Source organism: Chenopodium quinoa, unplaced genomic scaffold (genome assembly GCF_001683475.1).
Source record: "Chenopodium quinoa cultivar QQ74 unplaced genomic scaffold, ASM168347v1, whole genome shotgun sequence".
NCBI lineage: Eukaryota > Viridiplantae > Streptophyta > Magnoliopsida > Caryophyllales > Amaranthaceae > Chenopodium > Chenopodium quinoa.
The window spans coordinates 2,021,915-2,031,961 of NW_018745251.1; positions in this window are offsets into that span (position 1 = coordinate 2,021,915).

Consider the following 10,047-nt stretch of genomic DNA (forward strand, 5'->3'; position numbering starts at 1 on the left):
AGAGTTAGAACCCAAGGAGACAATGAAGGTAGTAAATTAAGTTCAGGAATCAAAACCTGCAGAGGTTAAGAAACCTGAACTTAAAACCTCTCCCTTCTCATTTAAAATATATTTTTCTTAATGAGCAGGAACTATACTCTGTGATCATCAGTACTGCACTTGATGACCTACAAACTTCCCAACTTCTAGGGGTTCTTCAAACCCATAAGAGATCATTTGTACAGTATTGATGATCTCAAGGGAATTAGCCCTGATTTTTATATGCACAGGATACATTTAGAGGATAACTATAAGCCCTGCATTCAACCCAGAGAAGTATGAATCCTAATATGCAAGAGGTAGTCAAGAAAGAGGTTATGAAATTACTTGATGCAGGTATTATCTATCCTATTTCTGACTCTAAGTGGGTAAGTCCTGTGCAGGTAGTGCCTAAAAAAGGTGGGATGACTGTGATTACAAATGAGAAAAATGAATTGATTCCCACTAGAACTGTTACAGGTTGGCGCATGTGCATTGATTATCGTAGATTAAATACCGCCACTAAAAAGGACCACTTCCCCCTCCCCTTTATAGATCAAATGCTTGAGAGGTTAGCTAACCATAAGTTCTTTTTCTATTTGGACGGGTATTCGAGATTTTTCAAAATTATAATTCACCCTGAAGATCAGGAAAAGACTACCTTTACATGCCCTTATGGTACTTCTGCATACCGTAGGATGCCCTTTAGTTTATTTAATGCCCCTGCTACCTTTCAACGTTGCATGATGAGCCTTTTTTCTCATTTTATAAAGTCTATCATGGAAGTCTTTATGGATGATTTTAGCGTGTATGGTTCTTCATTTGATGCATGTTTAATAAATCTCGCTAAAATTTTGAAACGATGTGAAGAATGCAATTTGGTGCTAAACTGGGAGAAATGTAACTTTATGGTGACAGAGGGAGTAGTTCTAGGTCATATTGTATCTGATAAGGGCATACAAATAGATAAAGCTAAGATTTCAGTGATTGAGCAATTACCTCCCCCAGTTAATGTTAAGGGAGTTAGAAGTTTCTTAGGTCATGCGGGGTTTTACAGTCGCTTTATCAAAGATTTTTCTAAAATTGCTAAACCACTAACTCCCCTTTTACTCAAGGATGCCCCTTCTATTTTTACTAACGAGTTTCTTGAGGCTTTTAATAGGATTAAGAAAGCTTTGATATCGGCACCCATCATATGTGCTCCCTATTGGAATCTACCTTTCGAGATTATGTGTGATGCAAGTGACTTTGCACTAGGAGCTGTGCTCGGACAAAGAAAAACAAGGCTTTGCATGCTATTTATTATGCAAGTAAAACTTTGGATGAAACCCAAGTCAACTATGCCACTACGGAGAAGAAGTTTCTTGTTGTGATTTATGCGTTAGAAAAATTTAGATCATATCTTGTTGGTTCTAAAGTCATTGTTTTTACTGACCATGCAGCTCTGAAGTACTTGATAGCCAAGGCGGAACCAAATCCTAGGCCACTCCGTAGGGTTCTTTTGCTCCAGGATTTCAATATTGTGATAAAAGATAAAAAGGGAGCAGAATACGTAGTGGAAGACCACTTGTCACGTATAAGGTATGATGAGGGTATGGATTCTCTCCCTATAGATGATTCTTTCCCTAATGACAACATGTAGGCAGTTATAGAGCAACACCCTTGGTATGCTGACCTTGCGAATTATTTAGTGGGTGGTACTCTAACTCCTGAATTGTCCTACAAACAGAAAAAGAAATTCCTTTCTTATATTAAACATTATTTTTAGGATGATCCTTTTTTGTTTCGTGAGTGTGTAGATAAATTATTTCCCTGGTGTGTTCCCGAATGGGAATTTCACGGTGTTCTTACTAGTTGCCACACCTCACCATATGGAGGACATCATGGCCCCACCAAAACGGTGGCCAAGATTAATGAGTCAGGTTTCTACTGGCCTAATATGTTTAAGGATGTTAACACTTTTGTGCAGGCTTGTGACTCTTGCCAGAGGACTGGCAACATTTCGCGGCGGCATGAGATGCCTCAAACTGGAATCTTAGAAGTTGAAAATTTTGATGTTTGGGGTGTTGGTTACATGGGACCGTTCCCTTCTTCAAACGGGAACCGCTATATACTTGTCGCTGTTGATTATGTATCCAAGTGGGTCGAGGCCATTGCCACTTCTTCTAATGATGCCAAGGTGGTCCACAGACTTTTCAAGAAGACTATCTTTCCAAGATTTGGAGTGCCTAGAGCTATAATCAGTGACAGAGGATCTCACTTTCATGAGCGGAAGTTAGATACCCTCCTTAAAAAGTATGGTGTTTACCATAGGACAGGTTTAGCCTACCATCCCCAAACTAGTGGCCAAGTTGAAGTTTCCATCCGTGAGATCAAGGCTATTCTAGAGAAGGTTGACGAGGGGAAAACTAGGTTGTTATCTAAACTTCCCTCGGTCAAACTAAATTTATAAACACTTAACATACCTAATATGAGTATAGAGGCAAGTCAAGGGCCGAACCCAAAGGAACGGTAATGTTCAAGCACTTTCAATTATGCGCCTAAGCTAGGTCAAAGAAGAAGGTAAGAGAGGAAACTAACAACTAACAAAACTAGTAATTAAGGAAATAAAACACTAGTAACGGAGATCAACAAGTAATCATGTCAATTGCAACAACTTGGAAAGAGCATGTCAATCAAAGGTTGTGGGGACTAATGATAAGAGCAATCAATTGGAATCAAAGAGCTATCTCCTTATTGTTAAGCTAGGGTTCACTATAAATTACAAAATAAGAGAATCACAATCAAAACCGATTGATAATTGCAATTACTAAATCAATTGTTCGTGTCATTAGCAATTACAATGCAATCTAGCATAATTATCAAGGCCTAATCGAATTATACACATGCAAACCTTCATTAATCACTTTAATCTCAACAATCAATCAACACAATTCCCAAATTAATCACAATTAATCAATCATACAAGTTTCACCCAATTTTTAGCCTACAACTACTCTAACATCATCATCTAATCAACAATCAACTAAAGAAATCAAGAATTCATAAAGTATCAAGAACAATTACACTAAAAAAGCATCAAACATCATAATCAATTCAAACAAACATGAAATTCAATAAAGCAATATGGTGAGATAGAGTTAAGAATGCTCATTGATAATAGAGAAGATCTTTTACACAATTATCACACTTGTATCTTAAATCTCTTAATCACCATTCAAATCCTTCACTTTCTCTCTCTAAAAGAACTCCTAATCTAGAGAGAGAACCTCCTAATCTAAGCTAATCCTCCTTGAGGAGAGAGAAAACTATCCTAAACTAAAGTATTTCATGTATGAAGAATAAAGAAGGTCGTACACTATATATACAAGAGGAGACAATAGAAGAAATCGCAAGTAAAATCCAGTAACACGCGCCCGCAGAGAAATCGGCCGCACCTGCGGAGGAGAAATAGGCAGAAAATGGGCAGAAATAGGCTGCAGCAGCCCCGCGCCCGCGGCAGATTTGCAGGACCAACTTTGGAAGGATGTAACTCACAATATAGGAATTTTATGAAGGCTTTCAACTATCATTGGAAAGCTCTTCAAGTCTAGTTTCCAACCCAACTTGAACACCTCAATCCGATTTGTAGAACTCGAGATATAGCTGAAATAATGCACAAAGGTCCTTTTTGATACTTTGCAAGCCTTCATTTTCCTTTGTTTCTAACTCAAATTCAAATCCTAAAAGTGCATATGGATCCTAGTGGAAGATATTTTCAGTTCCCATGCACTTCTAGGAGCTCGGGCTCGCTTCCTTGATGCTCGGGATCGCCACCTCAAAACTCGAGTTTGCGGAGCTTGCTTTGATTGGATTGACTTGCGTGCTTGTCTTCCCTAACTTGGCTCCGTTAAATTCCTTGAATGCACTTGAGCTCCCTCCTTGATTATTAAATCCGCGGGAACTTGACGTACCTACAAAACAAGACAATGAAACGGAGAAGCGAGAGAAATAGACGATAAATGAATAAAATGATAAGAAAACCATTAAAAGCACGCATTTCTCTAAGATAACACAAAAACACGCAAATCGGGCATTATTATCTATAAACATGACATAAATGACTTGAAAATGAGCATAGAAATATGAAGGAAACATAGCCTAAAGGTGCCATAAATGGCACGGATCAAATTCCCCCAAGCTAAACTTTTGATCGTCCTCGAACAAAACAAAATCCAACCCAAGGGAAAAATGAAGACATTATTCAAGCAAAGAAAGAAACAATATAACTAGAGAAGATGGGAATATACACTAACTCACTTTCGTAGGAATTACGGTCAATTTTAGCAACTAAAGACAAGCCATTTAAACCCCTAGATTGCCCTAGAGGACGAGTGATGCTCTCGTAAAGGTTTCCTGAGAGATTAACCTATAACTCTCATAATAATACAAACAAGGCAAAGCATGAGAAGAAAATCAAAAGAAAAGAAGAGCAAACAAATGTTCATGAAAGGACTTTTGCAAATAACAAGCACAAGTGAATGCAAATCTTTCTAAACAAGTAAGGGAGTGCACGCTCAAAGATACCTAAGGTTGATTGAAACATAAATATGCTAATCATAGGAACTAGTTATCATACTCCCCTTTCATCCCAAACGGTCTTGCCGCGTTCCCCTACTAATCTCATATCTCCCCTTAGTGAGCATCTCATAGATTCCGTGAAAGAACATGAAAAAGATCAAATTTTTGGGCTACTCGACATCTTGACTTGACATCCCTTTTCCTTATATGCTATAACCTATGATTCCCTCCACCGATGAATGACTCAACCCCTAGGTCAAAAGGTCTTTCAAAGGTTGTAACGTAAGGCTATAAGGGTTAAGGTAGGCTAAATTTAAAATTTGGTGGTTAACCTAAATTGTGAAGCAAAGATTGCGCATTTCTTTACATCATAACCAAGTAATCACCAAACAAAAATACCAACACCCCCAAGCTTATTCAAAGCTATGATCACAAAAATATACACAAAAAGCGTGAGAACGCTTATCCCCAAGCTTAAATGAAGCATTGTCCTCAATGCTCAAAAAGGAAGAATACTCTCATTAAAATATTTTTGCATTTTTCATTTTCAATTTTTTATTTTCATTTTTCTTTATTAGTGCTTTGTCCTCACCTCTTTTAACTTTGGACAACTTTTTTAACTTTGCACTTGCTTTGTCCTTGCCTTTTTTTTTTTTACTTTGGACGGCTTTTTCATTTATTCACTTGCCATTATTCACAAAATATACACAAAACACGATCTAGCTTTCATTTTGAACCAATAACCAAACTTATATACCACAATATCCAAAATATGACCATTTGCTTCACAAAAACAAAAGATGAAAACAAAAATGAAACAAAAGGCTCAAGATCTAAAGATGTGGCTTGAAAAGAAGGGAAAAAGGCTCAAAGGGCTAGCTAGAAGGAAAATGTATCCCTAAACCCAAAAGTAAAAATAAGGAAACTATCCTAGAAGAAAAGGAAAATACCTCCCCGAAAAGATGCCTTTGTCCTCCCTAGGTGGTTCGGTCTCGATCTTACGAATCATACGTTAAGATTCTAGATTAGGCTTGCGAAAGTCAAGGATCCAAGACTCTCATGCAAGAATATGTTGAAAGCTTGAAAAAGTATGAATCTCACATGGTTGTAGCAAAAACTCACTAAGGTTGTCAAATCGAAGATAGGGAGAAACTACCAAACATGTCGCAAACAAGTAGAATCCGGCTTCATTATCCCCCTAGTTCTAGACATTTACCTTAGCATTCTTTATACTAGAATCAACCAAACGTAATCTCAAACCGTGCACACCACTACCACTAAGGAAGAAAAGCATTCAAGTATACAAGTCAAAATGTTATTATGTTCAAAGAAAAAACAAAACAAAACACATTACAAAATTTGCCTTGATAGAAAAAAAAAATCATTTTGGAGTTTTTCAAAATATGAGAACATGGAAAAGCATATACAAGGTGCATGACATAAATGAATCAACATCCCACCAAACATGATAGAATAACCTCCCCCAAGCTTAAATGAGACAACATGCTCAAACATGAATCAAATATTCCATGGGAAGGGGAGAACAAGGAGATCAATCCAATCAAACTAACATATGTCTGTAGACACCTAAAAATGTCTCCCCAAAACCAAACCCGATGATGAACAACCTTTCACCGCCATTTGGTCAGGTTGAGTATTTAAATTCTTGGAGTGCTTAAATACATATTTCCATTTCATAAATCAACCCAAATTATAGCCCATTTCCCCAAACCATATCTTATTTTCCTCTTTTCGTGCCTTTAAACCCAAAATAATGCATTTCGTGTCCTTTAAAATCATTCATTTCGTGTCCTTTTTATAAAAATGTTTAATCCAGTTTATTTTGGTCCATAATATGGGTCCAATGATTGAAAAGTTGTATGTGGCTTGAAAATATCTTTCCAACGATATATATTATAAGCCCAAATCCGAGTTATAACGAATAAGTTATGACCAAAATATTAAACTGAGCCCAAACCGAACCTAAGCCCACCTTACCTACGACCCAATGATCATGTGGAGGGTCCAAATTATTTAATCTCATTCCTAAAACAATTAGAATTAATTAGAACCTTCTATAAGTTTCTAAAAGATCTTAATTATCCTTTTTGAAAAGATAAGATTAAAGAGTTTGAAATTGAATAAAACTTATTTTTTTGAAAATCATATTTCTATCCGAATGGAACATGTTCAAAGATAGACAAATATTATTTTCGCGCCTCATATTTTTTATAAAAAAATTTATGGTTGGATAGCCCTTTAAATTATCTTTCCAATGATACATTATAATATCAATTCCGAGCTATAACAGAATAAATATGAATAAAATGTCAAACTCTATCCAAAACTGAAACCGTCTCACTATTTCGGGTATATATTTTTTTATACAAAATATTTTAATCTGATTTTAATTGGGTTAGAAATTAGACTTCAATAGCTTTCCAATGATATCTTATTCATCTTATCTCGATTTCTGGATCAAAAGATATGATAAAAACAAAAACCGCAAAAACTGCTGTCTATCGCAAGAGTTTTAATCCGGTTCGAACTCGATCTTATCTTAATTCTTCGACCCCTCTTTTTTCTCTATAAATAGAGGTTATATCTCCCCTTTTTCAATCATCAACAATCTTGATCACAAATTTATTCTCTTCTCCCTCTTTAGCCTAAATACTAGCCATCCTATTTTCTCAAAATACTTTCCCTAGTTAAGCACTCCAAGGAGTTCATACAATACCCAAACTTCTATACTTAAACCAAGGCGTGAAAGGTATAATTAACTGAGGGTTTGGACCAAATCAAATCAAATCTAATCTTTATTTAATTTAATTAATTTAATCTATATTTTTATTAAAGTTACTAATAATTTATTCATGATGTAGCAATTTAAAGGAACAAACGCGCAGAATGTGAGTAATTAATTGATTTAGTTACTCTTATTTTATTTTAATATTTCTAGTATCATGATTAGGTTAATTTTATATTTGATTTGACTAACATTATTATTGTTGAATTGCTTCCAATATTAATGTTGATTCTATTATTTTTATTATGATCACCATATTATTCCATGTTTAAAGGGAATATGTAATTGAAAATCACGCCTAATAAGATAATTTGGACGACCGGTTTAGGTTCTTTTTTAATCTTGTTATTAATTCAAGTGATCACTAATATTTTAGAATTATGTGTTGCATTAATATTAAACCAATTTAGCTTAATAATAGATTGAAGCAAATTGAATTTTTGTTTGTATGTCTTTGAGATCGCAAGAATCACTTTTCACTATAAGAATCGAGTAGAGGCCAATGCGGGCAAATGTGACTCCATGACTCACTTCGTACCATATATCATCCCCGATCCTCCTTTCGTGGTTACGAACCATATGGAGTTAGTAATCTCATGGATTGTGAATGGGGTGTAACCTTCACGGGTCAATCGTTGTTGCCTTCGTTGTCCCTTTATCGTGGTTGCCTTTTATGATCCGTGAACGGTTTACAAGTTCCTTAAAAACTTGTTGGCGACTCCCTACCTTCCTTGTCCTTAATCTTATTATGTCAATTCCCACTTCCTATGAGTGCCAAGCATATTCACCACATGCTCTTACGTAGGTGCATTTCGAGCGACGCCTACAATTTGGCGACTCCACTGGGGAGGATTCTTGGTTATTTATCGAATTGATTGATCGATATTTAATCGAGATGAGTGGATGAGACTTGAAAATTCTTGAAAAATATTACTGTGATTTAATTGGCATTGTCACATATGCATATACATTTTAGCTAACCTATTTTGCCACAATAGTACGTGTTCTACGTATGTGGCTAGCCCGGGGGATTTATGCTCTATCAACCCGAAAACGCTCATGGCAATAAGGGTTCATCCGAGTTTTTAAATCCACCCAAACCATGGAGTCGAGTTCGATTTCATCACGAACTCGCGGAGCCGCCCGTTGGAATACACTCTCAAGGGAGGCTTCCTTGCTAACGCGTCCAAACTCTTAACCATGGTACCCTTTGACACCCAAAAACTTGACCATAGTCGAAAATAGAACTTCACTTTAGGTTGCGAACTTCATTGCATCATGCGTGACAATATGCTTATATGTGCATTTTTTTATTGACTTTTTCAATTATTTTTTTTCTCTAATCAAACCCTTTTTATTTTTTTTTAGAGTCGAGTCATAGATTTTTTTTAAAATTTGAGTCAACTCGGATTTTTTATTCCCGTATACTGTATAAGAGTCAACTTGTTTTGGTCATAGCCTAAGTTCTAGAAAGAGTTACGTGTTGTGCAACCTATGGATCCGTAGCCCCGAGTTTTATATTTCATTTGGAGCTGGTTTTGTTCTAATCAGAGTCACAGATCAAAAGTTGTAACCGATATACTACAGCCTATCCAGTTTAGGTGTCTTTTTAAAGTTACCTTTTTTATTTTATTTAAAAAAAAAAATATTCATGTCAAGCTAGTCTTAGCCAAGTCCTTTAATCCGTGTCAACTCGTATAACATAGGATTATAAATTTATTTATTTATTATTTTTTTTTTATACCCATGAGTCATAACTCTTCTAGAATTCTAGTCCTCTTCCTAGTTTCTTGTGATCGATTTTTGCGTTAATCTTAACATGTGTTCTTTGTCTTTGATTGTGGTTGATCTTATTTATGACTAACGATTGTCAATGGACCGTTTTCACCTAGTAAATAGCATAAACATTAAAATTGGACAAAATTAATCAAGTTAGTTTGTCTTTCAGTCTTCCGTGCTATTTGGTCATTGGGTCCTTTGTTTTTCACAACGTCCTCATGTCTAGCCATGCGATCATAGTACGAGTCTTAATAAACTCACCTAATCACACATGTTGAGTCATTGCACACACTTTGTCTTCGAGTAATGTACTATATTGTTTATGATCGTATATTAGGACCGTGCATGCATCATTTTTTGTCATAGTAAAAATGAGTTGAGATTTTTCTCACTTATTTTCAAATGTCTATTTTTTCCCTTCCTTTCCTATCTTGAGCAATGAATCGAACAATTAAGTGAATTATTTTATTTCATAGTACTTGGTCAAGGAGCAGGGATATATTAATACGGTTCGAGTCATTACCGCAACAATCTCTCAGATCTAATAGGCGTTCAAAGAGAACTTTTCCATCTCCAAATTACTTATCACCTATCAATGGCCACTAAAGAAGATATTGAGAACATCAACAAATCCATCGAGGCACTGTCTTCCATGATGCAAACCCTTACCACTAGGGTCACTACTGTTTCGGGGTTTTCTGATGTCGTGCGGGAGAGTTACAATTCCGGGACTGGTATCCTTGCGCCTGTACCTGCAAAACAACGGAGACTCCTTGTGGTCGGAGCTCCGCCTCCAACGGTCAAGTTAGTACTTGTTTGAGGAGTGATAAATGCGGAAAGTAAAGGTGGGAGATTTGGTTCCTCTAGGGGAGGAGTGATCAATG